The 25556-nt window shown below is 44.7% G+C and overlaps 1 protein-coding gene and 1 pseudogene across 17 annotated transcripts in view; one reads left to right on the forward strand and one right to left on the reverse strand.

Moving 5' to 3' along the window:
- The window catches only part of ZHX3 (zinc fingers and homeoboxes 3), a 133628-nt gene extending 126095 nt beyond the window's left edge, over positions 1-7533 (reverse strand). For 8 of the 17 annotated variants that reach the window (XR_010138709.1, XR_010138710.1, XM_063720515.1 and 5 more), the window contains exon 1: positions 7324-7461. The gene's annotated coding sequence lies outside the window, so the exon portion shown is untranslated. Of the gene's footprint in view, positions 1-6767 lie in introns of all 17 variants that reach the window. The other 9 variants (XM_024238632.3, XM_054542269.2, XM_024238631.3 and 6 more) reach the window with 4 other exon arrangements.
- Positions 7534-20904: 13371 nt separating this feature from the next.
- Positions 20905-21441, forward strand: LOC112130351 (acireductone dioxygenase-like; annotated as a pseudogene).
- Positions 21442-25556: the final 4115 nt, after the last annotated feature.

Below are 25556 nucleotides of genomic sequence, written 5' to 3' on the forward strand. Positions count from 1 at the left end.
GCTCCACTGTCTTTCTGCCACTCACCCCAGCAAACCCCAACCCTGGCTCAATCCAACTATATGCCTTCTTTGCTCCTAAAACCAGGCAGCTGAATGCTACCAGTGCCCCAGTTAATCCATGGTCCTATCTCAGCGGAGCCCTGCATACTGCCTGGAGATCATGGACATTGTCTTAAGTTCATTACCCACTCTTGCTGACCTCAATGGTATGTCAAACCTTGTTTTCCTCTGACCTCTTCCCATTTATTCTTAGCAGACCTCACCTCTACTTCACAGAGATGATAACCACCACCAGACTTGGCACTTGCTCATAAGGCATCCCACCAGAAAATATAACAGTGTCCAGATATTCCATCATGCGAGCTGTCAAGCCCATTATTCTTAAACTGAGTCTACTGTTCACTTGGTTATTTGAAATAAACTCCCTGGTGGTAAGCATTACTGACGTAAACAGTATGCTGGTGAATATCTTTCTAGTGAAAAAAAATAAAATAAAATAGTATAGCCAGCTTCTTGAAAGATCTCTCTACCCTGAGAATCCCTCTAAAGATGAGGAAGAGTTTTTTTTTTTTTAAAAAAAAAGAAAGCTATCTTACTTCACAAGCATTTAACAAGCATAAATCCAAACATAAGTTGTCATACATCAATAGAATAATTATAAATCCCAACCCAGATAGTTAATTCTGATTTTTTTTTTTTTTTTTTTTTTGAGACAGAGTCTTGCTCTGTCACCAGGCTGGAGTGCAGTGGCGTGATCTCGGCTCACTGCAACCTCCCCCTCCCGGGTTCAAGGGATTCTCCTGCCTCAGCCTCCTGAGTAGCTGGGACTACAGGCACGTGCCACCACACCAACCTAATTTTTTGTATTTTTAGTAGAGACAGGGTTTCACCATGTTGGCCAGGATGGTCTTGATCTCTTGACCTCGTGGATCCACCCGCCTTGGCCTCCCAAAGTGCTGGGATTACAGGTGTGAGCCACCGTGCCCGGCCAATTCTCTGATAATTTTTATAAATTCAAAACCACGGCAGTGAAAGAACACTAAGTTAGTTATTGTCTGTCATTCTTACCCAAACTCTAAATTGTTGATGAGTTTACAAGTCTTTTCTTGAGGATTTTTTTCTCCTTATAATAGTAATAGCTAACATTGATAGTTTTTTGTGTATAATTCTGCTCCTCAAAAGATCCTATGAGATAAGAACTATTACTTTTCCCCCATTTACGGCTGAAAAAACAGACTTAGACATGTAATTTTTCCAAAGGCTTAGAGCTAGAAAGTGGCAAAGGTAAAATTAAAACACCCTGAAAGCAAACTAATCTATATGCTTTGGCATAGTGGTTATTAACAGAAGCTTCCCAGGAGAATATAACCTCCTAACCCAAGTGTTCTTATTTTTAATGCTCTCATACATGCTTAGAAAGACAAGAGAAACCATCAGGGATTAATATTGCAGCATATTTCATATTCATTCATTCCTGCATTCATATCAGAAGGCAGTAATGAATAAGAGGGAAGGTTCTAAAGTCACATCACATAGATTAAAATCCTAATTCCACAATATTCTTAGCTATGTAACTTTAAACATTACTTAAATTCTCTAAGTTCAATTTTCTCAACTAAAAAAACAGAAGTGGTAATATAATTACCATCATCACCATACTGGGTTCTTCCAAAAATTTAGAGATAATGTGGGAACACACATAGCAATGGACCTGGTACATACGAATTCTCGAAAAAAGTAGCTATTAAAATAATTACTCAAAATGTTCTGAGGCCCTACACCTACTGGACTCTGGGCAGAGCACTGGGTGCTAGGACTGTACCATATACAGGACAAGGCTGTCCCTGCCCTCCTAGATCTTGTAGTCTCTATTGGGGGAGTAGACAATAAAGAAGGAAACATATAAATGAAGTGCTATTGAGGGGGTAAAGCCAGCTGGACTTCCTGGGTCAAGTGGGGACTTGGAGAACTTCTTTGTCTTACAAGAGGATTGTACTATGCACCAATCAGCACTCTGTAGCTAGGATTGTAAAACGCACCAATGGGCACCCTGTAGCTAGCTAGAGGTTTGTAAAATGCACCAATCAGTGCTCTGTAAAAAGCACCAATCAGCAGGACATGGACAGGGACAAATAAGGGAATAAAAGCTAGCCACCCCAGCCAGTAGCAGCAACCCGCTTGTGTTCCCTTCCAGGTTGTGGAAGCTTTGTTTTTTCGCTCTTCACAATAAATCTTGCTGCTACTCACTCTTTAGGTCCATGTCATCTTTAAGAGCTGTAACACTCACCACAAAGGTCCGTGGCTCCTTTCTTGAAGTCAGCGAGACCACGAACCCACCAGAAGGAACGAACTCCGGACACACTATGAATTTTAGTGAAGTGCAAGCAATAAATGCACATGTGCTGAGATAGAGGACAATGGGGAGGAAGCTACTATAGAAGTGGTGATCAGGGAAGGCCCCTCTGAGGAGGAGATGTTTTAGCTGAGACTGGATGTTTAAGGATCTTTCTATGAGACAAGTGGAGGTCTTGAAGAGCCTGTACAGAAGAGGAGAATATGGCATGTTTGAGGAACCGAAGGTGTTCAACCTGACAAGCATGGCAAACAAGGAGGGGAGCCTGGAGAGGGAGCACGTCAGAGTAACTGTGGATGCGAGTCCAAGTGCAGTGGAAGCCACCAAGCGGCGGGGTGGCATGCTTGGGTTTACTCTTTAGTAGGATCACTCTGGCTGCTGTGAGGAAAATGTGCTAGAAGAAAGCAACAGTGGAAGCTGAGAGACCAACCAGGAGACAGGGAATCATCCATCTGAGAGAGGTGGGTAGGTGAATTAGGAAGATGGAAAAAAGGAAGGGTTTGAGATATTCTAGAGGCTAGGCCAAAAAGCCATACAGATGGGTTGCATGTGGAGTGAGGAAATGAGAAGAATCACAGACAACTTTCAGGTGTCCAGCCTGAACAATGAATAGACAATACTAACTAACAGTGAGACAGAAGGCTGAAGGGGAGAGTAAAGAAGGGTCAGGAATGAGGAATACAAATTTTGAAGCTTGAGAGGGAGATTGAGAGATCAGTTCTGAACCTGTGAAATTTGAGATCACTGGGACAGGAAGGTGGTAGCTGAAACTGCAAGTCTGGAACCAGAGAAAGGGTGGGGAGATGTAAGAGAAAGAGTCATCTGCATCCAGGGGGTTCTAGGGTCCTGGAAATTGATGAGATCATTTAGAGAGAGAATATGATGAGAGAAGGGCGGTAGCAGAGCCAGAAAAGAAAAGAAAAGAATTAAAAATCACGTTGATAATTTAAAACTGAACATGGTAACATAGCCCACACAAACATAGAACTGGCTCAAATACATGCTCAGTCAATACCTGTGGAACAAGTAAAAATAAATTCTTAACACATACTTTTAGGCCTTTTTTTTTTTTTTTTTTTTGTTTTTTGAGATGGAGTCTCATTCTGTTGCCCAGGCTGGAGTGCAGTGGCAAGATCTCAGCTCACTGCAGGCTCCGCCTCCTGGGTTCACGCCATTCTCCTGCCTCAGCCTCCCAACTAGCTGGAACTACAGGGGCCCGCCAACACGCCCAGCTAATTTTTGTATTTTTAGTAGAGACAGGGTTTCACCGTGTTAGCCAGGATGGTCCCGATCTCCTGACCTCGTGATCTGCCCGCCTCAGCCTCCCAAAGTGCTGGGATTACAGGCGTGAGCCACCGCGCCTGGCCTCCTCTTAGGCCTTTAAGAAAATAATTTTCATTTAGGATTCCCCCCTTACCACCACCAGCACCAACTTCTTGTAAATTTGGAGGATAAGAAAAACAAGTTTTGAAGGTCTCTGTTTGGATTGTGTTCAAGGAGATCCTTTTTCTTAAAAATAAGAAGCAACTGTTTTTTTCCAAAAAGTCACTAAAATGAAAAGTAATCTACCTGAAATTCAACCTTTGAAAAGCTTACGCTCACATTACAACTTCTCTGTAAAAATTCTGCCCCAAGATACAATTTTCCCATCCTCATAAATTAAAATGCAATTATACATTTTACTACAGATGTTTCATCCTGAAAGATAAAACTGGTACTTTCAAACAGTTCAAGAGTCACATGAGAGATGTAAAATTGCAAAAGGTCAAGGATTTATTTTAAAATGTTAAAAAAAAAAATTAAGTATACCTGCCAGGCCATCCAAAAACTGATAAGCAGGGAGAGGAAAAGGATAGAATTGCCAGAAAAATAAGTAAACATGTAACAGCTATTCCCCAAATGAAAACACATTAAAGCTATAATTATATCTCTGGCTATCTGTTGACACAAAAACCCCACTATGCTCTTGAGGCTTACACTATCACTATCAACTACCAAATTGAAATCACAGCTGTAAACATAACTGGGAAACTTTATACTTTTCAAAAATGTCCAATGTGACACAGGGATAATGCATAAGAAGGAAAGCCAACAACATTTGCCAAAAATGTTCCTTCCCTCAATTGTTCAAGTTAAATCAAGACCGTAATTCTTTTTAAGACCATAGCCTCACTTTGTAAAATTCTTCTCAGATATAGATGAGAAAGGAATATCCTGACTTTTAAGAGATTGTCATTTTAACTCATGACACAGCTACCTAGAAGCCTAAAAGGCTACCAGCAAGGTCATATGAATAGATAGATAATGAGCATTCATTCTTTCCTTCATTCATTCAACAAATATTAAGTACCCACAGTGGGCCAGGTGCAGTTTCTGAGCCCTGAGGATATATCAGTGAAAAAAAGTCTCATACTTCTGGGTTAATGAGGGAGACAGACAATACACCAATAAATAAATATGTATTACCAAGTGGTGGTAAGTAAGGCAGGATAAGAACAACAGAGAAATGGGGTGTATTTGATAATGCGCTCAAGCAAAGCCAGACAACCTAACTTTGAGCAGAGACCTGAAGTAAGGGACTCAACTATGTTAATATCCAGGGACCAGAGTTCTAGGCGGAGGGAACAGCAAATGCAAAGGCACCGAGGCTGGAGTAAGCTTGACTTCTTTGAGACAGAGTCTTGCTCTGTCTCCCAGGCTGGAGTGCGGTGGTGCAATCTTGGCTCAATGCAACCTCCGCATCCCAGGTTTAAACAATTCTCCTGCCTCAGCCTCCTGAGTAGCTGGGATTACAGGCACGCACCACCAGGCCCGGCTTTTTTTTTTTTTTTTAAGTAGAGACGGGGTGTCACCATGCTGGCCGGGCTGGTCTCGAACTCCTGACCTCGTGATCCGCCCGCCTCAGCCTCCCAAAGTGCTGTGATTACAGGTGTAAGCTTGACGTTTTTAAGAAACAGCAAAGAGATCTGTCTGGCAAGGCTCGAAGTGAGGATGATTGTAGGGAAGAAGGTTAGCCTGGCGGGCCACAGCAAGGCCTTCAGATTTTACTTTAAGACAAAAAGCTATTGGAGGGCTCTAAGGAGAGGACTAACATGATGTGACTTTTTTAAAGGATTGCAAAGAGAAACACAAGTTCCTACTCATAAAACCAAGATGTATCTCTCATAATCTAGTTATAAGTCAAAGAAAAAAAGCATAGAATAAAAGTTGTGTAGTATGATGGCATTTTTGTAAGAAAAAAACACGTATACATGGGAACAAGGCTAAAAGGCTTAATACCAAATTGTGATTTACTATGGTTTGTGGGATTATGGGGGGGGGGGGGGGTTGTTTTTTTGCAATGCTTTTCTTTGTTTTTCAAGTTTTCTGCCTTAAATATGAATTACTTTGGTCATTTTTAATGTTATCTTTAAAACGAAAAAAGCACTCCACCATGAGACTTCCCTTGTCTGAAATCTTACTTCAGTATGAAAATAAAAAAAACAAAAAACTCAAAACCAAAAACCAAAACAACATGGGGAACATTTTTTTCCAAAAATTACCACACTTCCCATGCAATGTTTGCCTGTCATGAACCACTGCACAAATCAAGCCCCGCTCAATGTATCAAGGTCACAAAACCAACTTGGTTAATATGTTGATCATTACATAGTGGCTCTGTCCTCTACAGCAACTTTGATATCATCTTTCCAAGGCAGCAACAGAAGGGCCCTTTTCATTCATTTTCTAAGTGTCTTTGATACTATTTTGTGCTTCTGGATTTTTCCACTGTATGTCTCTTAGAAACAAATTAAGCTCGAATAAGTTGTTCCAGCTAATGAAGTGCGCTTTTGGCTCCTTCTCCGTGGTTCAGAATTATCCGGCAAAATACCAATTGTTTTAGGACGCATTTTCTCTTAGTTTTGAAATATTGCAATACTAAGTTACCACAAATAAAGAACATCGAGATAACAACACACAAGAACGTGTATAAATGGAAACTACTGTAATCCTTTTTTAAATTAAGGTTGTGTGGACGCCTCATGAATAAACATTTAGGATATCTGGATAAATATATACTATGTGTTCACATAGATAAAAACAGAAAGGAGCATTCCTTCCCACCTCACTCCCCCACCCCAAGTCACATAAGTTTCTCGCAGGGCACAAGCCCAGGGCAATCACTGCTCAGAAATGTAAACCATGCAACTTAAAATGACTCAAGCTCTCAAACACTTCCCACCTAAGTCCTACATCCCATCCACTCCTCAATCACTTCCAACAGGCTTCCCTGAATGAAAATCCCAAACTGGGAAGGCTTAACAAGCTCCAAACTCCACTCACACGCCACTCAGGGAATCCGAGGACCTGGGGCCCACGTGTAGTGTTTTCGCGTGGGCAAACAAGGGTCCCAAGATTCAGGATGCTACTGTACCCCGAGTGGTTCGAGTCCTGGCTCTGCCGCCTTCCCTGGTCGAGCTGACGCTCTTTACACCGGGGACATGGGCTGCCACATCCCAGCAGAGTGCAAGGGCCCTCGGGCGTGGACGCAGGCGGCTCTCGGGTGCACACGCGGAACGCACACTCGGGCATGCACTCTCACACGGTCAGGCGGGCCTGCGCGAACGCCCCCGCTTCTCCTCTACCACCCCCTTTTGCGCCTTCCGCGATGGTGGCACGCGGGGCTACCCTGACCCCCAGGACCCCTGGACGCCCGCGCCTGGAGCTCGGGGGGTGATGACAGATGGCAGAGGGCGGGGCTCCGGGGGGAAGGGGCGGAGCATCTCAGCATGGGGGTGCTGGCGGCTGACAGAAAGACCAGAGGCAGCCGGCGGGAGGGGGCTGACTGAGACTGCGGGCCGGCCGCGGGCCAGGCGTGGCGGGAAGGAGCTCGCGCAGACACAGGGGCTGACAGGCAGAGAGACACACAGACACCGGGGACTGACAGCCGCGGGGGCACGCGGGGCCGGCTGGCCGTGGCGGGCGCTCACCTGGCAGCGGCGGCGGCGGTGGCGGCGCCCGCGACCGGGCCTCCCTCCCCGCGGCCGGGCGGGCGGGCGGCCGGCGCAGGCCCCGCAGAGGCGGCGGCGGCGGCGACGCCGGAGCCGCGGACTGCTGAGCGGCGGGGACGCAGCTGCACCAACCGACTCCGGGCCACTCGGCTGGGCTCGGCCGCTCTCGGAGGCGCTCGGCTCTGCTCGGCCTTGCACGCCTCCTCTCGGCCTTGCTCGGCTCGGCTGGGGGCGTGGCCCAGGCCCCCCCACCCCCGGCTCCCGCCCAGGTCGCCTCTGGCGGCCGCGGGGCGGGGCTTTCGAGCGGGTGCGCGCCCCCTGACGTCGCGGGGAGCGGACCTTGCCCCCAGCGCATGCGCCAGCACTCCTCCTCCCCCCACCCCACACAGTGTGGAGGCTGAAGAAGACGGGGAAGGAGGGGCTGAGGGCGGATGCTGCGGTCCCAGAGGTTCCTGGCTTTTGTACTCCATATCCTGCTCTTTCCAGAGGACCACTTAAAGAAGGTCACACCAGGTTACACTTTCAAAAGGATGTGTGTGTAGGCTGGCAGGGGCTCTGGCTCCTGTCTGCCCCCACTCCTCCAATTCCAGTGTTTCCCAACAAGCGTCGACTAGGAGTGGTCTTTTATCCCACCAAGGCTTCACTGCAGTTTTAATATTTTCTGTTTTCTTAAAAATAATAACAAGAAAAAAAACTAACTCTTGATCGCTGTTTTAACATTGAGTCTTCAAGTACTTGAACTTTCAAGCGTCAGTCAGCCTCCTCAAGTCCACTAATACCGTCCTTTCTTCATAGCTATTGTGTAACCTGTAATGCCTGGGATGGGGTTGGGTTCTTTCCTGAATTCTTGTCACATGATCCAGGCACCTTTTTAGTTATGGAACCAAGTCTGCAGCAAATATGCTCAGAAAGTGATTCCCACCTTTAGAATCCAGTGATTAGTAAACAGCAGAAGCTCTACAGTCTTGACACACCTGGGTAGGAATCCCAGATCTGCATTAATCTCGCAGGTTAATAATTGTCTGAGTGACTTTGGACGTGTTAATCTCTCAACTGTAAAAGGGCAATGAAACATGAGTAAATCAGTAGAAATATTAAAAGGGTTAAATGACACCACATATAAAGGTTTCTGCACAGTGCTTGGTGTTCAATAAATAAGGCTGCCTTTAACTTCAAGTAACGTTAGAACCTTCAGATCCTGAAAACCAGGGAGCATATACACAAGTGTGAGCGATGTGTCCAAGTAAACAAGTCCATAGTCAAACACCCATACATGGCACCTTAGCTTGCTCCTTTCACAACCTTCCCTACCTCAGTTCATGTCAACTCCATTCTTCTGATGACTCCGGCCAAACCACTGGAGTCATCCTGGACTCCACTCTACCTATCATATCCCACATGCAACCCATTGGAAAAGCCTGTCAGCTCTACCTTTAAAATACCCCTTTTCCTCTTTCCTGAAATATTGTAGTAGCCTCCTAACTGTTCTCCACGATTCCACTGTGCTCTCATGGAGCCTTCTTCTCAACACAGAAGCCAGAGGGATCCTGTTGAAACCTAAGCTCAAAGCCCCCAAAAGGTTTCCCATCTCAGAGTAAAAGCCAAAAAAAAAAAAAAAAAAATGGGGGCAGTAGGGTGGAGAGTGGGACACGGTCTCACTCTGTCTCCCAGGTTAGAGTGCAGTGGCGCCATCACAGCTCACTGCAGCCTCAACCTCCCAGACTCAAGCAATCCTCCCACCTCAGCCTCCCAGGTAGCTAGGACTACAGGTGCACGCTACCATGCCCGCCTATTTTTTTCATTTCCAAAATGTGGTTTTTTTTCCAAAGGCTTCCAAGATCCTATGTGTCTGCCCTTCTTCCACTTATGCTCTCCACCTCTCTAACTGCACCTCCTTCCACTCGGCCTCCTTATTGCATGCCAGGCACACTAGCCTCCTTCTTGCTCCCGGAATATGGAGGCTTACTTCTACTTCAGAACCTCTGCACTTGGGTGTTTCTTCCCCCAGATATCAGAAAGGCATGTGCCCTCCAAGTTTCTACTCAAAAGTCACCTCCCCAGACTTTCCCAAACCACTCTACTAAAGTATCAAGTCCCAACTCCAATCACTATTCTCTAAGCCTGCTTTACTTTTCTGCCTAGCCCTTCTAACCTGAATATCATCTATAATATCTCTGAAGGTGGGAACTTTGTTTTTCCCATCTTCAACATCTAGAACATGGGTCAACATGTTCAGGTACTCAATAAGTATTTCTGGGATGAATGAGAATGTATATAGGTTATGCTGCTCCAATACAACTTCATTTATTCAACAAACTTTTCTGAGCATCTATTTTGATCCAGGCACAGTGGGATCCTGAGAAAAACGAGGTATTCTCCCAACCTTTGAGGAATAGTATTTCAGAGGAAACAGTCATGTAAAAAAAATACTTCTGGCCGGGCACAGTGGCTCACGCCTGTAATCCCAGCACTTTGGGAGGCTTAGGTGGATGAATCACCTGAGGTCAGGAGTTCGAGACCAGCCTGACCAACATGGTGAAACCCCATCTCTACTCAAAATACAAAAATTAGCCAGGCATGGTGATGCACACCTATAATCCCAGCTACTTGGGAGGCTGAGGCAGGAGAGTCACTTGAACCCGGGAAGCACAGGTTGCAGTGAGCGAGTTTGCAGCATTACACTCCAGCCTGGGCAACAAGAGCGAAACTCTGTCTCAAAAACAAACAAACAAAAAACTTCTGGAAGAAAATATGTAACAAAGATGGATGTGCCAACTGCTTTGGGAAGCACAGAGAATAGCATAATTAACAATATACAGGAGAGTGTGGGTAGGCTTCCCAGAAAAGGTGACTTTGGGGCCACATCTGAAGAGTTGTTGAGACAGAGATTCCAGGCAGAAGAAACAGCATTTAATACCAGTGTTGGGGGGTATGTCACAAATGATATTTACACACGGAGGCATATTACTTTCCTTTAAAAAAAATTAAGCAGATAATAATGTCACTTGCACTCACATTCTGATGAGCTTTCTCAAGCAGTAAGGAAACTGCAAGTATAGTTAATGCAATAGTTACCATCTGACCTCTATTTTATTGGAATGGGCCACACCTGTAAATTTTTTGTGCCAGGGTCCAGAGGCAAAGAACTATCTGAAGTTTGCTGGCTGCAAGGACCAGAAACCCATCAGACCAATTTAAGGAAAATAAAAGGGGACTTTATCTTTAGGCTTTGGGTGGGATAGATCTCACAGAGGCCAAGGGAAAGAACTAGCTGGGATTTTGGATGGGCTGGAAGCAGAATAAGGGGAGCCAGTATGACTCCAGCAAACTTGTTTTCTCTGCCTCCAGGTATTAATAATACAATGGGAAATGTGTCTACCAACCTCTCCCAAGTATGAGATACAATTTCAACTACCCAGAGACTAAAACTCCCTAATCATTCTAATTATCATTCTAATTACAAAATCATGTAGAAAAGGCTCTAACTGACCCAACTTGTGGTAGGTACTCTTCTCCTCCAGAACAGTCATGCCAGCTTCCAGGCATGAAGTTCACCAGGAAGCCACCTCTGTGAATCAAGAAATGGCCAATTACCAGAAAAAGGGAAATTGTTTCTAGCTGAGGCAATATCTTGAAAGAAGTCCCCCGCAGAACTGCTGGTTCCACATAGTGGCAAAACCCCCGGGGAAACATTTGGTAGTGACACAGGAAACAATTGTTGAGTTCTTGATTTCTGCATAGTAGGGAGGCCTTTTTTAAGTGGCAATAAAAAAAAAAAAAGTTGGTTTTTTTTGTTGTTTTGTTTTGAGACTGTGTCTTGCTCTGTCACCCAGGCTGGAGTGCGATGACATGGTCTTGGCTCACTGCAACCTCTGCCTCCCAGGTTCAAGCGATTCTCCTGCCTCAACATCTCAAGTAGCTGGGATTACAGGCGTGCACCACCACGCCTGGCTAACTTTTGTATTTTTAGTAGAGACAGGGTTTTGCCACATTGGCCAGGCTGGTCTTGAACTCCTGACCTCAGGCAATCCACCAGCCTTGGCCTCCCAAAGTGCTGGAATTACAGGCGTGAGCCACCATGCCTGGCCTGAAAGCTGTTCTTTTCCCAAAAAAAAGGGGACAAAAACTGGGATGCTCTCCATAAGACCTCAGTAGGCACATGATAGGATTGTACTTCCTTACAATAGCTTGGATTTGTGAATAGCCATGTGACTTTCTTTGGTCAATAAAATGTGAGTAGAAGTACAGTCACACATTGCTTAACTACAGGGATATGTTCTGAGAAATGCGTGATTAGGTGATTGCTTCATTGTGCAAACATCATGCGGTGTACTTACACAACTTAGACGGTAAAGCCTACCACACACTGAGGCTATATGGTATAACCTATTGCTCCCCGGTTACAAACCTGTACAGCATGTTACAGTACTGAATACTGTAGGCAGTTATAACACGGTGGTATACATCTCTGTATCTAAACATAGAAAAGGTACACTAAAAGTAGGGTATAAAATATTTTAAAATGGTACACCTGTACAGGGCACTTACCATGAAAGGAGCTTGCAGGACTGGAAGTTGCTCTGGGTGAGTCAGTGAGGGAGTTGTGAGGGAATGTGCAGACCTAGTATATTACTGTATGCCACTGTAGACTGTATACACACTATACACTTACTGCTAAATTTTTTTTTTCTTGAGACAGAGTCTCGCTCTGTTGCTGAGGCTGGAGTGCAATGGCGCCATCTCGGCTCACTGCAACCTCTGCCTCCTGGGTTTAAGCGATTCTTGTGCCTCAGTCTCCCTAGGAGCTGGGATCACAGGTGTGCACCACCATGCCCAGCTAATTTTTTATATTTTTAGTAGAGACAGGGTCTCGCTATGTTGGCCAGAGTGGTCTCAGACTCCTGGCCTCAAGTGATCTGCCTGCCTCGGCCTTCCATAGTGCTGGAATTACAGGAGTGAACCACTATGCCCAGCCATACTTACACTAAATTTAGTTTTTAAATGTTTTTATTTGTCTAGGCACAGTGGCTCATACCTGTAATCCCAACACTTTGGAAGGCTATGGTGGGAGGATTGCTTGAGGACAGGAGTTTGAGACAAACTGGGCAATACAGTGAGAACCCCATCTCTACAAAAAAATGTAAAAATTAGCTGGGTGTAGTGGCACATGCTATAGTCTCAGCTACTCAGGAGGCTAAGGTTGGAGAATCACTTGAGCCCAGGAGTTTGAGGCTGCAGTGACCTACGATCATGGCACTGCACACTAGCCTGGATGACAGATGGAGAGCCCATCTCTTTAAAAAAAAAAAAAAAAAGAAAAGGAAAATAAAAAATAAAAAATAGGTAAAAAAGGTTTTCTTTAATAATTATCTTTAGCTTACTTTAACTTTTTTAGCTCATATACTTTTAAATATTTTTAACTTTTTGACTGTTTTGTAGTAACACTTAGCTTTTTTTTTTTTCTTGAGACGGTCTCGCTATGTCACCTGGGCTGGAGTGCAGTGGTACAATCTCAGCTCACTGCAGCCTCGACCTCCTAGGCTCAAGCAGTCCTCCCATCTCAGCTCCCCAAGTAGCTGGGAAATAACACTGAACTTAAAACACAAACCCACTGTACAGTTGTACATTTTCTTTCTTCATATTTTTGTTCTGTAAGCTTTTTCTTCTTTTTCCGAAACAGGGTCTCATTCCAACGCCCAGGCTGGAGTGCAGTGGAGCGATCTCAGCTCACTGTAACATCCACCTCCCAGGTTCAAACGATTCTCCTGCCTCAGCCTCCCAAGTAGCTGGAATTACAGGTGTGTGCCATCATGCCTGGCTAATTTTTGTATTTTTAGTGGAGACAGTATTTCACGATGTTGGCCAGGCTGGTCTCGAACCCCTGACCTCAAGTGATCCACCCGCCTTGGGCTCCCAACTATAAGCTTTTTTCTATTAACTTTTTAACTTTTTAAACTTTTTTGTAAAAAGACATATCAGCCTTGGCCTACACAGGGTCAGGATCATCAATATCACTGTCTTCTACCTTCATATCTTGTCCCACTGGAAGGTCTTCAGAAGCAATAATATGCACGGAGCTGTCAACTCCTATGATGAAAATGCCTTCTTCTGGAATCCCTCCTGAAAGACCTGCCTGAGACTATTTTACAGTTATTTTTTATAAGTAGTACACTCTAAAATAATGATAAATAGTAAATACATGAACCAGTAACATAGTCATTTATTACCAGTATCAAGTTATTTGTATTACCTGTATCATGTACTGTACATAATTGTGTGTGCTGTACTTTTAGACAACTGGCAACACAGGTTTCTTTACATGAGAAGCACCACAAACCTGTGACTAACGTGTTGCACTCTGATGTTATGATGGCTATAAGGCCACTAGGTGACAGGAGTTTTTAGTCTCCATTACAATCTTATGGGACCACCACTGTACATGCAGTTCATCGTTGACTGCACATACAATGTTGCACCATTGTATATGCAAAACGTCATTGTGTGGTGTATAATTCACCGTACATCATTCCCAGGTCCAAAGCTAAGTCTTGAGATATTTGTACCCCCATGTTTATAGTAGCATCATTCACAATAACCAAAAGGTAGAAACAACTCAAGCATCTATTGACAGATAAATGGGGAAAATATGGTATATACATATGAAAGATTATTTAATCTTTAAAAGGAATTAAATTCTGACATGCTACAACATAGATGAAACTTGAGGACATTTTTCTAACTGGTTTAGTAAACCAGTTAGAAAAAGGCAAATATTGTATGACTCCACCTACATAAAATACCTACTATAGTCAAATTCATAGAGACAGAAAGTAAAGTGGTGGTTGCCAGGGGCTGGGGGGAAGGGAGAATTGGAAGTTACTGTTTTATGGGTATAGTGTTTTGGTTTTCCAAGATGAAAAGAGTTCTGGAGATTGGTTGCATAACAATGTGAATGAAGTTAACACTAGTGAACTGTTCACTTAAAAATGGTTAATACAGGGCCGGGCATGGTGGCTCACACCTGTAATCCCAGTATTTTGGGAGGCTGAGGCGGATGGATCACTTGAAGTCAGGAGTTCAAGACCAGCCTGGTCAACATGGTGAAACCCCATCTCTACAAGAAATACAAAAATTAGTCAGGTGTGATGGTGCTCACCTGTAATCCCAGCGACTTGGGAGGCTGAGGCATGAGAATTGCTTGAACCTGGCAGGCAGAGGTTGCAGTGAGCTGAGATTGCACCACTGTACTCCAGCCTGGGCAACAGAGAGAGACTCCAACTCAAAAAAAAAAAAAAAAAAAGTTAATATGTAGATTTTACCGCAGTTTAAAAATAAATAAATCAATCAAATGGGCCGGGCGGCTCACGCCTGTAATCCCAGCACTTTGGGAGGCCAAGGTGGATAGATCACGGGGTCAGGAGACCAAGACCATCCTGACCAAAATGGTGAAACCCCATCTCTACTAAAATACAAAAACTTAGCTGGGCGTGGTGGCATGCACCTGTAGTTTCAGCTACTCGGGAGGCTGAGGCAGGGAAATCAGTTCAACCCGGGAGGCGGAGGTTGCAGTGAGCTGAGATCGCACCACTGCACTCCAGCCTGGTGACAGAACAAGACTCCGTCTCAGAAAGAAAGAAAAAAAATCAAATGGAGATAATAAAATGGAATAAAAAAATACTTGGCTACTCCAGAAGAAGGACAAAAAAATTAAACAGGGACAAAAGCCAGGTAGGACAAATAGATTTTTTTAAATAGCCAGATTATATACTTAAATGGTTTGAAATCATATCTGTAATTATATTAAATGGGAATGGACTAAATATTCTAGCAAAAGGGGGAAACTGACAAACGGAAATTAAAACAAACAAGACTCAACTATTTGATGCTGGCCAGGTCTGGTAGCTCACTCCTGTAATCCCAGCACTTTGGGAGACTAAGGCAGGTGGATTGCTTATGACCTAAATACACAAAATAAAATTATAATCATGGCCTGACATACAGAAGATACTCAATAAATATATCTTGAATGAATGGGTGCAGATATGTGATATGTTGCTCCAACTTAACTTCACTTATTCAATGAACAGCCAAACCAATTTTTGTTGGATATGGCCTTAAACATGAAAGGTAAAACAATAAAACTTTAGAAGATAACATACAATAATATCTTCATAACCTCAAAGTAGAAAAAGTTTTCTTGGCCGGGCGCAGTGGCTCAAGCCTGTAATCCCAGCACTTTGGGAGGCCGAGGTGGGCGGATCATGAGGTCAGGAGATCGAGACCATACTGGCTAACATGGTGAAACCCCGTCTCTACTAAAAATACAAAAAAAATTAGCCGGGCATGGTAGCAGGCGCCTGTAGTTCCAGCTACTTGGGAGGCTAAGGCAGGAGAATGGCGTGAACCCAGGAGGCGGAGCTTGCAGTGAGCCTAGATCGCGCCACTGCACTCCAGCCTGGGCGAGACCAAGACTCTGCATCAAAAAAAAAAAAAAAAAAAAAAAAGAAAAAGTTTTCTTAAACAGAACAGAAAAAGCACTAGCCATAGGAAAGATCAATAAATTGCACTTTTTTTTTTTTTTTTTACAATTAAGAACTGTTCAACAAGGACATCACTAAGAGAGTGAAGAAGCAAGCCACAGAAGATTTGCCATGCACATAACAAAAGTTTTATATCCAAAATATACAAAAAACTACTATAAAGATAGACCAATAGAAAAATGGGCAAAAACAGGCTCTTCACACACACACACACACACACACACACAAATCCAAACAGCCAATAAACATGTAGCAAGTGCTTAGCCTCATTAATGAAGAAAATGAAATACAGTGAACAACTACTACAGATCCAGGTGGCTAAACATTCCAAGTCTGACAGTAACAACTGTTGATGAGAACTGTTGGTGAATGCATAAGGGAAGCTCTTATACATTGCTGAAGGGAGTGCACTTGTATAAACATTTTGGAAAACAGTTTAGCATTTTTTTTTTTTTTTTTTTTTTGAGACAGAGTCTCGCTCTGTCACCCAGGCTGGAGTGCAGTGGCACGATCTTGGCTCGCTGCTGCCTCCGCCTACCCGGTTCAAGCAATTCTCCTGCCTCAGCCTCCCAAGTAGCTGGGACTACAGGTGTGCGCTGCCACGCCCTGCTAATTTTTTGTATTTTTAGTACAGACGGGGTTTCACCCTGTTGGCCAGGATGGTCTTGATCTCCTGACCTCGTGATCCACCCACCTCAGTCGCCCAAAGTGCTGGGATTACAGGCGTGAGCCACCGCACCCAGTAGCATTATTTTAAGTTAAGCATAGGCATAGCTCATAACCCAGAAATTCTGCTCCAAAATACATAACCATCAGAAACACGTGCCCAGATACAGCAGTAGACATGTACAAGAATGTTCACAGAAGCATTATTTATAATAACCCCAAGTTGGAAACAACCCAAATGCCCATCAGTAGCAGACGGAATAAATTGTGATATATTCACTCAGCAGAACACTACAGACAACACTGAAAATGAGTGAAGTATAGCTGTGCACAGTACCATGGAAGAATCTGATAACGAGTGTGAAGCCAGAGAAGTCAGACACACATCTTAAGACTGCCTTTCTATAAAACCCATAGCCACACAAAACCAAACATGTCCCTCCCCCACAATCCCCCACCACTCCTCTACTTATGAGACACAGAAAGAGTGGTAATAGAGACAGATTTCATGGTAACTAGTTAGGGAATCACCATTTTGTACCCAGGCACAGAAAACTAGCCCCCTACTGGGATATCTCCTGTATGCAGGGATGAGGAGAGAAACTGGCCTTGGAGGTGAGGGAATTCAAGGAAGTGACTGACAGCTCTCTGTTGTGGGGATAGAAAACATTATTACGGTCAGGCCACCCTTCTGTTAGAATCCATTGTAATGGCTTCAGTGTTACTTTTTTTTTTTTTTTTTTTTGAGACAGGGGCTCACTGTCACCCAGGCTGGAGTGCACTGTCACTATCATGGCTCACTGCAGCCTCGACCTCCCGGGTTCAAGTGATCCTCCTGAGTAGCTGGGACTATGCACCACCATGCCCAACTAATTTTTCTATTTTCTTTTGTAGAGACAGGGTTTCACTATGTTGCCCAGGCTGGTCTCAGACTCCTGGCTCAAGTGATCCACTTGCTTCAGCCTCCCAAAGTGGTATGATTACAAGTGTGAGCCACCGTAGCCAGCTACAGGGTTATTTTAATAAAGCTGAAAGTTAGGGGGTCATAATGACCCATTTATAGCATGCTAAACCTTCATCAGGCACTGGAGGCCATGATATGGGACAACAAGCAATTCCTGAGGTGCAATGCACATTAGCAAAAGAAGGCCATGCACCTCTGGAAAGATTATCAACAATAAACATAATTTTGTTGTATGTTCCTCCAGATTTTTTCAGGGTATCTAAACATTTTTTATTATAAATATGGTATTGTATTACATGTATTGTTTACCTTTTTTAAACTTAACAGTAGCTGCTAAATATCTGTTAAGCATATTTTAATACAGAGAGACCTACTTCATAATTTAGGGGGTGATGGAAACTTCATAATTTTGGGTGTGATTAATATATTTATTACCTTGATTGTGGTGATCATTTCACAGGTACACACATCAAAACTCAGTGTATACTTTAGATATGTGTTTTGTTTTTGTTTTGTTTTGTTTTTTGAGATGGAGTCTCACTCTGTCACCCAGGCTGGAGTGCAGTGGTGCCATCTCTGCTCACTGCAAGCTTCGCCTCCTGGGTTCACGCCATTCTCCTGCCTCAGCCTCTCGAGTAGCTGGGACTACAGGTGCCCGCCACCGCGCCCGGCTAATTTTTTGCATTTTTTAGTGGAGACAGGGTTTCACCGTGTTAGCCAGGATGGTCTCGATCTCCTGACCTCGTGATCCACCCACCTTGGCCTCCCAAAGTGCTGGGATTACAGGCATGAGCCACTGCGCCTGGCCTAGATATGTGTTTTATTATACATCAATTGTACCTCAGTAAAACTGAAAAAAGTTTGTGTTTTAAATCTCTCCCCACCTTTTTTTTTTTTTTTTTTTTTTTTTTTTTTGGTGCAACAGGGTCTTACTCCTCTGCCCAGACTGGAACTCAGTAGTGTGATCATAGCTGACTGCAGCTTCCAACTCTTGGGCTCAAGCAATCCTCTTGCCTCAGCCTCCAGAGTAGCTAGGACTACAGGCACACACCACCATACCCAGATAATTTAAAAAATTTTTTTTGTACAGACAGCCTCTTGCTTTGTTGCCCAGGTTGATCTCAAAATCCTGGCTTCAAGCAGCCCTCCCTCCTTGACCTCCCGAGGTGCTGGGATTACAGGCATGAGCCACCACGCCTGGCCTTGTGCTTTAAATCTTTTACTGTTTTCTTCCACTTAACACTATAAATTCCATCCATGCTATTTTATGTCTATTTCATGTACAATTCCAAGGTATGTATCCACAACATTTTACTAACTCATCCCCTAGTTCCTTTGCCTCTAGTTCCTGTATGCCATTAACACTGTAACAAATAACCTCCTGCTTTTCTTGCGGATCTGAGCAAACTTTCTTCAAAATGTATTTCCAGGCATGAGACTGCTACACTACTGAGCCCTATGCATACTTAATTTTACTCAGAACTACCGGCTTAATTTATAGAAGGGCTGAGCAAGTTTATATTCCCACCACTCCAATCTCTTCACATGGGTTTCTGACCCTTCACGTTGCAGTAACACTGAGAGGATGGATGTTGATTCCTGGTGCCCCGATTCAATTTGAAATTGACTTCATGGTCACTGACAAATTATTCTTCAGGTTGTGGCAGGGCTGAGACCATTTCCTAGTGACTTAACGGATGGAATTTCTTCTATTTTCACTTGTTTTTTAAATATTTTCGGGGAGGGGTGCCAGTTAGAGACAGGAGCACTACAGACTATCTTCCCTAGGCACTCCCTGGCAGCCTTCTAAGTCCCTAACTACATGGAGAAACTGCCTTGGGTCAGTGTTTTAAGCTGCAAGGAATGTTGTGACTCAGCTAGTCATTCAGGGACACCTCGATGAACAAGGCCATGGGAAGGAAGTCATTACACAGAGAGCTGGACTGTAAAAACCAAAAATACTCTACACACCAAACTCTAGAGCAGTACAGCAGTACATCCCATGACTCAACGGGACAGCTTCTGCCACGTGGCACACAGCTCCGGATATGTAGTGCGCAGCCCTCACTCGCAGCTCTGCTGCCGCTCTGAGCTGCTTGGGAAGTTGATGGGGTGGGGAAATCTGTGACTGTATTCTCTCTCCACCCCCTCCACTCTGACAATTGCTCCTCTCATCAGCTCCCCCTCTTCCTACTCCTTCTTTAACCCTCTTGCCCTACAAAACCAAAAACAGCTGGAATTTAGTATTTCACACATGCTGGCAATTTGGTGGGGACACATGGAGGTCAAAACGCTGGCACTCTAGGAAGACCCTACTGATGAGGCAGACACTGGGCAACAGGTCATATCGCCTGGGACAGGGTCAAGAGTACTGGACAAAGAGGCAGCCCCAAGGAATGGAGACTTCAAGGTACAGGCAAAACCTTCAAAGATGTGGACATTCACTCACTAATCTTTATCGGAGACCTACTATGTGCCAGATGCTTTTTGTTTGTTTTTTTGAGACGAAGTCTCATTCACTGGAGTGCAGTAGCGCCATCTCGGCACACTGCAACCTCCACCTCCGGTTCAAGCAATTCTCCCGCCTCAGCCTCCCCAGTAGCTGGGATTACAGGCATGCACCACCACACCTGGCTAATTTTTGTATTTTTGGTACAGACAGGGTTTCACCATCTTGGCCTGGCTTGTCTTGAACTCCTAGCCTCAAGTGATCTGTTGGGATTACAGGCGTGAGCCACCATGCCCGGCCCCAGACTTTTTTTTAGGAACTATCAGTGAAGACAGATCAGATGTCTTGTCCTCACGGGGCCTGCATTCTTTTGGAGGGAGACACACACATACCAGACATCCTCAAGAAGTAAATTAGCACTCAAGGAAGCTGTTAGGGCTACTGGAAAAGATTAGAGCACGGAGAGGTGTCTGGGCATGGTCAGGGTAGACTTCATGGACATTGGTGTGGTCTTGAGGTTAGTGAGGGAGCCAGCCAGGTAGGCATCTAGGGAAAGAAACTTCTGGGCAGAGGAAGCAGCCAGTGTGCTTTTTTTTTTTTTTTTTTTTTTTTTTTTAAAGAGAGGGAGTCTTACACTGTCACTCAGGCTGGTGTACAGTGGTGTAATCACAGCTCTGCAAACTTGAAATCCTGGGCTCAAGCGATCCTCCCGTCTCAGCCTCCCAAGTGTTGGGATTAAAGACATGAGCCACTGCATCTGATCAAGTATACTTTTAAGTGTACTAATTGGTTTCCTTTTCCTCATCTATAACAAGTTTCCACCTTTTGTCCAGCTCCTGAGAGCTTTGAGTTCTAACCACAACAGCCCCTCACTCCCAGTGGCAGCCCTTCCATGCAGCCACCCCTCTCTAGCCCCACTCTGCCTGTTGGCATCTGCAGCCATGGTGCAGGCCTAGTACATGGATGAGTCCCCAGACTACTGGAGGCAGCCCCACCACCCCGAGCCCCTGGCCACTCAGTGGGCCAGAAACAGCCATGCTGGCTCAGGGTACACTACTAAAGCTGGACAGTGACAAATAAGAGAATGATCCAGAATTAGAAAAGACTCAAAGACAGAGAAGCTACGACTGGATAGACATAATAACCATATGTAAAGATAAATTACCAATTATGAAGAAAAGATTAAGGTGTTTTATGAGGAGCATTTACACTTGGATGATCAGATCTGTTACATCCCGGGTAGCAGTGGATACTTTTGATATGACAGATAAAGAGGACAAGTGAATCCACATCTTCATGGAGAAAGGAGACATAACTCTCCCCGCAGGAATTCATCACCACCTCATGCTGGATGAAAAGAAGTACGTGAAGGCCATATGGCCGTTCAGGGAGACCCAGTGTGGACAGCATACAATGGGCCAGCTGACCATTTCAACGTCCAGGGACAATACATGAAATTTCTGGCACAGACAGCATAGCAGGGCTCCCTGAGAACATGTGCTTTGTGAAGGTCCTAAACATAACCGAGCACAAAATCATTTTTCTCTTTGCTTTTATATGGTAAACTTGTCTTTCCTTTGCAAGATTATTTGATCAGAATGTTTTTTATCTAATTTTTATTTTTTGAGACAGAGTCTCACTCTGCTGCCCAGGCTGGAGTGCAGTGGCATGATTCCAGCTCGCTGCAATCTCAACCTCCCAGGCTCAAAAGGTTCTTATGCCTCAGCCTCCTGAGTAGCTTGTATACAGGTGCACGTCATCACGCCTGGCTAATAGAGACAGGGTTTCAACATGTTGGCCAGGCTGGTCTCAAACACCTGGCCTGAAGTGATCTGCCTGACTCGGCCTCTCAAAGTGTTGGGATTATAGGCATGAGCCACTGTGCCTGGCTCAGAATATTTTTTAATGAAAGGAGCTATAAAACTGATTTTTACATGGAAGCAACTGACAAAACAAGTCACCTTCGTTTTGTCTAATGCAATCAAGACTAGTGGTTCAGTAGCCCTGTGTTAGTACATGCACTCATCTTTAGTCCAAATGAGAGTTTCATCTCCCAAAATGTATCTCCTTAGATGTTCTATCTGGACATGATATCGTGCCTGCCTTGTAACAAGGTGCAATAGTAGATAACTAACCAGATAGAAGACACTTTTTTCTTCCAAAATTATACATTGAGGTGGGGAGTGGTAGAGGGAAGAGCTCTTATGTTAGGGGACACATTCTGAGTTGCTTATGCCACTTCCTTGTTCAAAATAAAGTCATTGCCTTAATTTTATGCTCATGGCTTGGCATTATCTTATATTCAAGTATATATGGTATTTTGCCTAGCTTGTTAAAATCACCAGTTTAGATTCTTCGTGTGATGTAGGTGATTAATGTGTATATTATCTGTGTTAGTATTTTTTTCAGTGAGAGATGTCTAGGTTCTTTCACAATCAAGATTTTAACAGAATTAGTATTTTAAAATTTATCAAGAGAATTAGTACGTTATTTTTCTACTCAATTCTAAGACACAATTATGCCTAGTTCATTATAATTATAGAAAAACCCCAAATAAATTTCATGTTTTAGAAGGTCAGGTTGTTTTCTAAGTATTTTTCTAAAACTGGATGAAAATTTTTCATGTTAAAATTAATTTTTCATTACTTTCACACTGGTCTTGGGGGTCTGTTTCTCGCTGCACAGAGGAAAGTCGAGCCTTAAATGTTATTATCATGGTGCCTGTGTACATTTTAATCCTGAAATTATTAATTTTAGAATTAAGGTCGGGTGCAGTGGCTCACATCTGTAATCCCAGCACTTTGGGAGGCTGAGGCGGGTGGATCACGTGAGGCCAGGAGTTTGAGACCAGCCTAGCCAACGTGGTGAAACCCTGTCTCCACTAAAAACACAAAAAATTAGCCAGGCATGTGGCACACGCTTGTAATCCCAGCTACTCGGGAGGCTGAGGCAGGAGAATCACTTGAACCCAGATGGCAAAGGTTACAGTGAGCTGAGATCGCACCACTGCACTCCAGTCTGGGCAACAAAGTCTCTATCTTTAAAAAAATAAATAAAATAGTAAAAAAAAGGATTAAAATGTAGACAGGAAACATGATAACATAAATATTATAGGGCTTTCTTCTGTCAAATTTTACTCTGATAAAGTGCTGATCTGATTTTTTTTTTATGGATTCATTTCTAAATGGTCATTGTAAAATGCAACTTCCTTCTTTTTGGAGACAGGGTCTTGCTCAGTTGCCCAGGCTGGAGTACAGTGGCATTATCACAGAATCACTGCTTACTGCAGCCTCAACCTCCTGCTCTCAAGCAATCCTCCCACTTCAGTCCCCCAAGTAGCTGAGACTACAGGCATGTGCCACCACACTCAGCTAATTTTTTTTTTTTTTTTTTGTAGAGTCAGGGTCTCACTATGTTGCCCAGGCTGGTCTCAATCTCCTGCGCTCAAGCAATCCTCCTGCCTCAGCCTCCCAAAGTGCTAGGATTACAGTCGTGAGCCACCACACCTGGCCAAAGCAGAATATTATAAAATGTAACATAATCACAGGAGTGATAGTCCATTACCTTTGCCGTATTCTATTGGTTAAAAGCAAGTCACAGGTCCTACACACACTTCAGTGAAAGGGATGACACAAAGGCATGAACACCAGGAGGCAGAAATGCAGGGGCCACCTTAGAGTCTGTCTGCCACTGAAGACAGTAAGAATGGATCTGGAATCTGAAAAATGAGTTGGCATCAACAATGTGGACAGAGGGAGGGAAGAACTGTCCAGGCAGAGAAGGGGCAGGACAGTGAAGGCAGACGGTGTGTACAACTTATACAAAGGGTCTAGTCTAGTGACTAGCAATATCGTATCATTCTCCTGCTGAATAATCATTGATGGCTCCCCAGTGCCCATGGTTTTGCCCCATATTCAAGGTTATCTCCTTGCATTAGCTTTGTCTTCAATACCTGTGCCTTCACTCACCACTTCCACCCACTTAGACTGCCTATTGCCTCCTATATTTACCCCATCTATATATAGTTCGAGGCCCAACATAAACTGATATTCTGTAAACAATATTTCTGAATATCTAAGTGGAGGGCACTGTGCCAGATCCTCTTCGAGTTGCAAAGCTTAAGACATGGTCCACATGCCAGATGGAGGGTGGGGGGTGGGGGCAGAAGGTACACCCCAAGAAGACAAAGAATAGGAGGTCCCTTTGTCGAGGATCAAGCCCATGGGGCAGTCGGGAAATCCTGAAGGGATTTTTTAGGCCACAGAAAGCTCCACTTCCTACATTGGTTAATGATCTTTCAGGATTCCTCTCCAGGCTAGAAATTACAAACAAATTCCAAAAAGGCTGCTAAACTGACGTCTTTCCAGGAGTCGGGAACTGCACAGCTGCAATCTAGCCAAGCCAGGTCACTCCTCATCTGGCACGAAAGGTACCTTTAGCAGGAGCTGGGGATGGCAACAGAAGTCTCCTGCCCTCCAGCCTGAGGGTCCCTGATAACATCCAGGACCTGTTCCCATTGGCTGGGAGGAGAGGCCCCCAGTGGCTGTGCACAGTTCTGGCCACATCCTCAGGAGAAGGAAACAAGGAAGGCAAAAGCAACCCAGCCAGGGACACAGAGCAGGAACCTCTCCAGCCAGGGGCGGAGGGGGCTGCTCCCCCAGCTCCGTCTCTCACCTAGCCCAGGAAGGAGCTGCGCTTGGACCCGGCAGCCCCGACCTCGCAACCACGTACCTGCCCACTGCTCACTGACATGGCTGGGGGTTGAGCAGATGTCTTCAGAGCAAAAGATCCTGGATTGAAGGAAGTGGGGAGGCCTGGAACCTCCTGGGTCTCTCTTCACACCCCAATTTCCATCCTCCCCAGCGTTTACTCCATCTGGAAGGCAGAGGCTTTACCCTCAGCACTCACTACAGCGTCTTCCTTCGCTCTGAGGGCAGGGATTTTATACCCTTCCCGCCTCCCAACCTAAAGTATCCCCAGGTGGCTCAGCCTGGCCTTTGTACAAATGAGTCCCTGCACCTGGAACACTGTCTTCACCTAATTCCAACTTACTTTTCTACTCTCTGGAAAGCATTCTCTGACCCTTCCCACCCCACTATGGGCTCCTGGGCTTGCCCCACCTCAGGTTTCATCATCTTATATTGCAATTCCCTGGTTGCTGGTCTGTTCTTCCCCTCCCCTCCCCATCCTCTAAGACTACGGGGCTCCTGCAGCATCTCCAGTGCCTGGCCCAGGCATGGTGCTCAGGAAGAACACAGTCACCCTGTTGTCCTCTGTTCCTCTGCCGGGATGGGAGAGTCTGGTAGTCACTTTATCTTTTACAGCAGCAGGTCTCAGACTAGAGTGAGCATCAGAATCCACTTGGTGGTGCAGGCAGGGAGGGACTTATTAAAATACAGATTCTGGGCCCTACCCCCAGAGTTTCTGATTCAGTAGGTCTGGGGTAGGGCCTGAGAACTGGTATTTCTAACAAGTTCCCAAGTGCTGCTGCTGGTCCAAGGACCACACTTTAAGAATCACTGTTGGGGCCGGGTGCTGTGGCTCACGCCTGTAATTCCAGCATTTTGGGAAGCCGAGGTGGGTGGATCACTTG

This window comes from Pongo abelii, chromosome 21 (assembly GCF_028885655.2).
Source record: "Pongo abelii isolate AG06213 chromosome 21, NHGRI_mPonAbe1-v2.0_pri, whole genome shotgun sequence".
Classification (NCBI taxonomy): Eukaryota; Metazoa; Chordata; class Mammalia; order Primates; family Hominidae; genus Pongo; species Pongo abelii.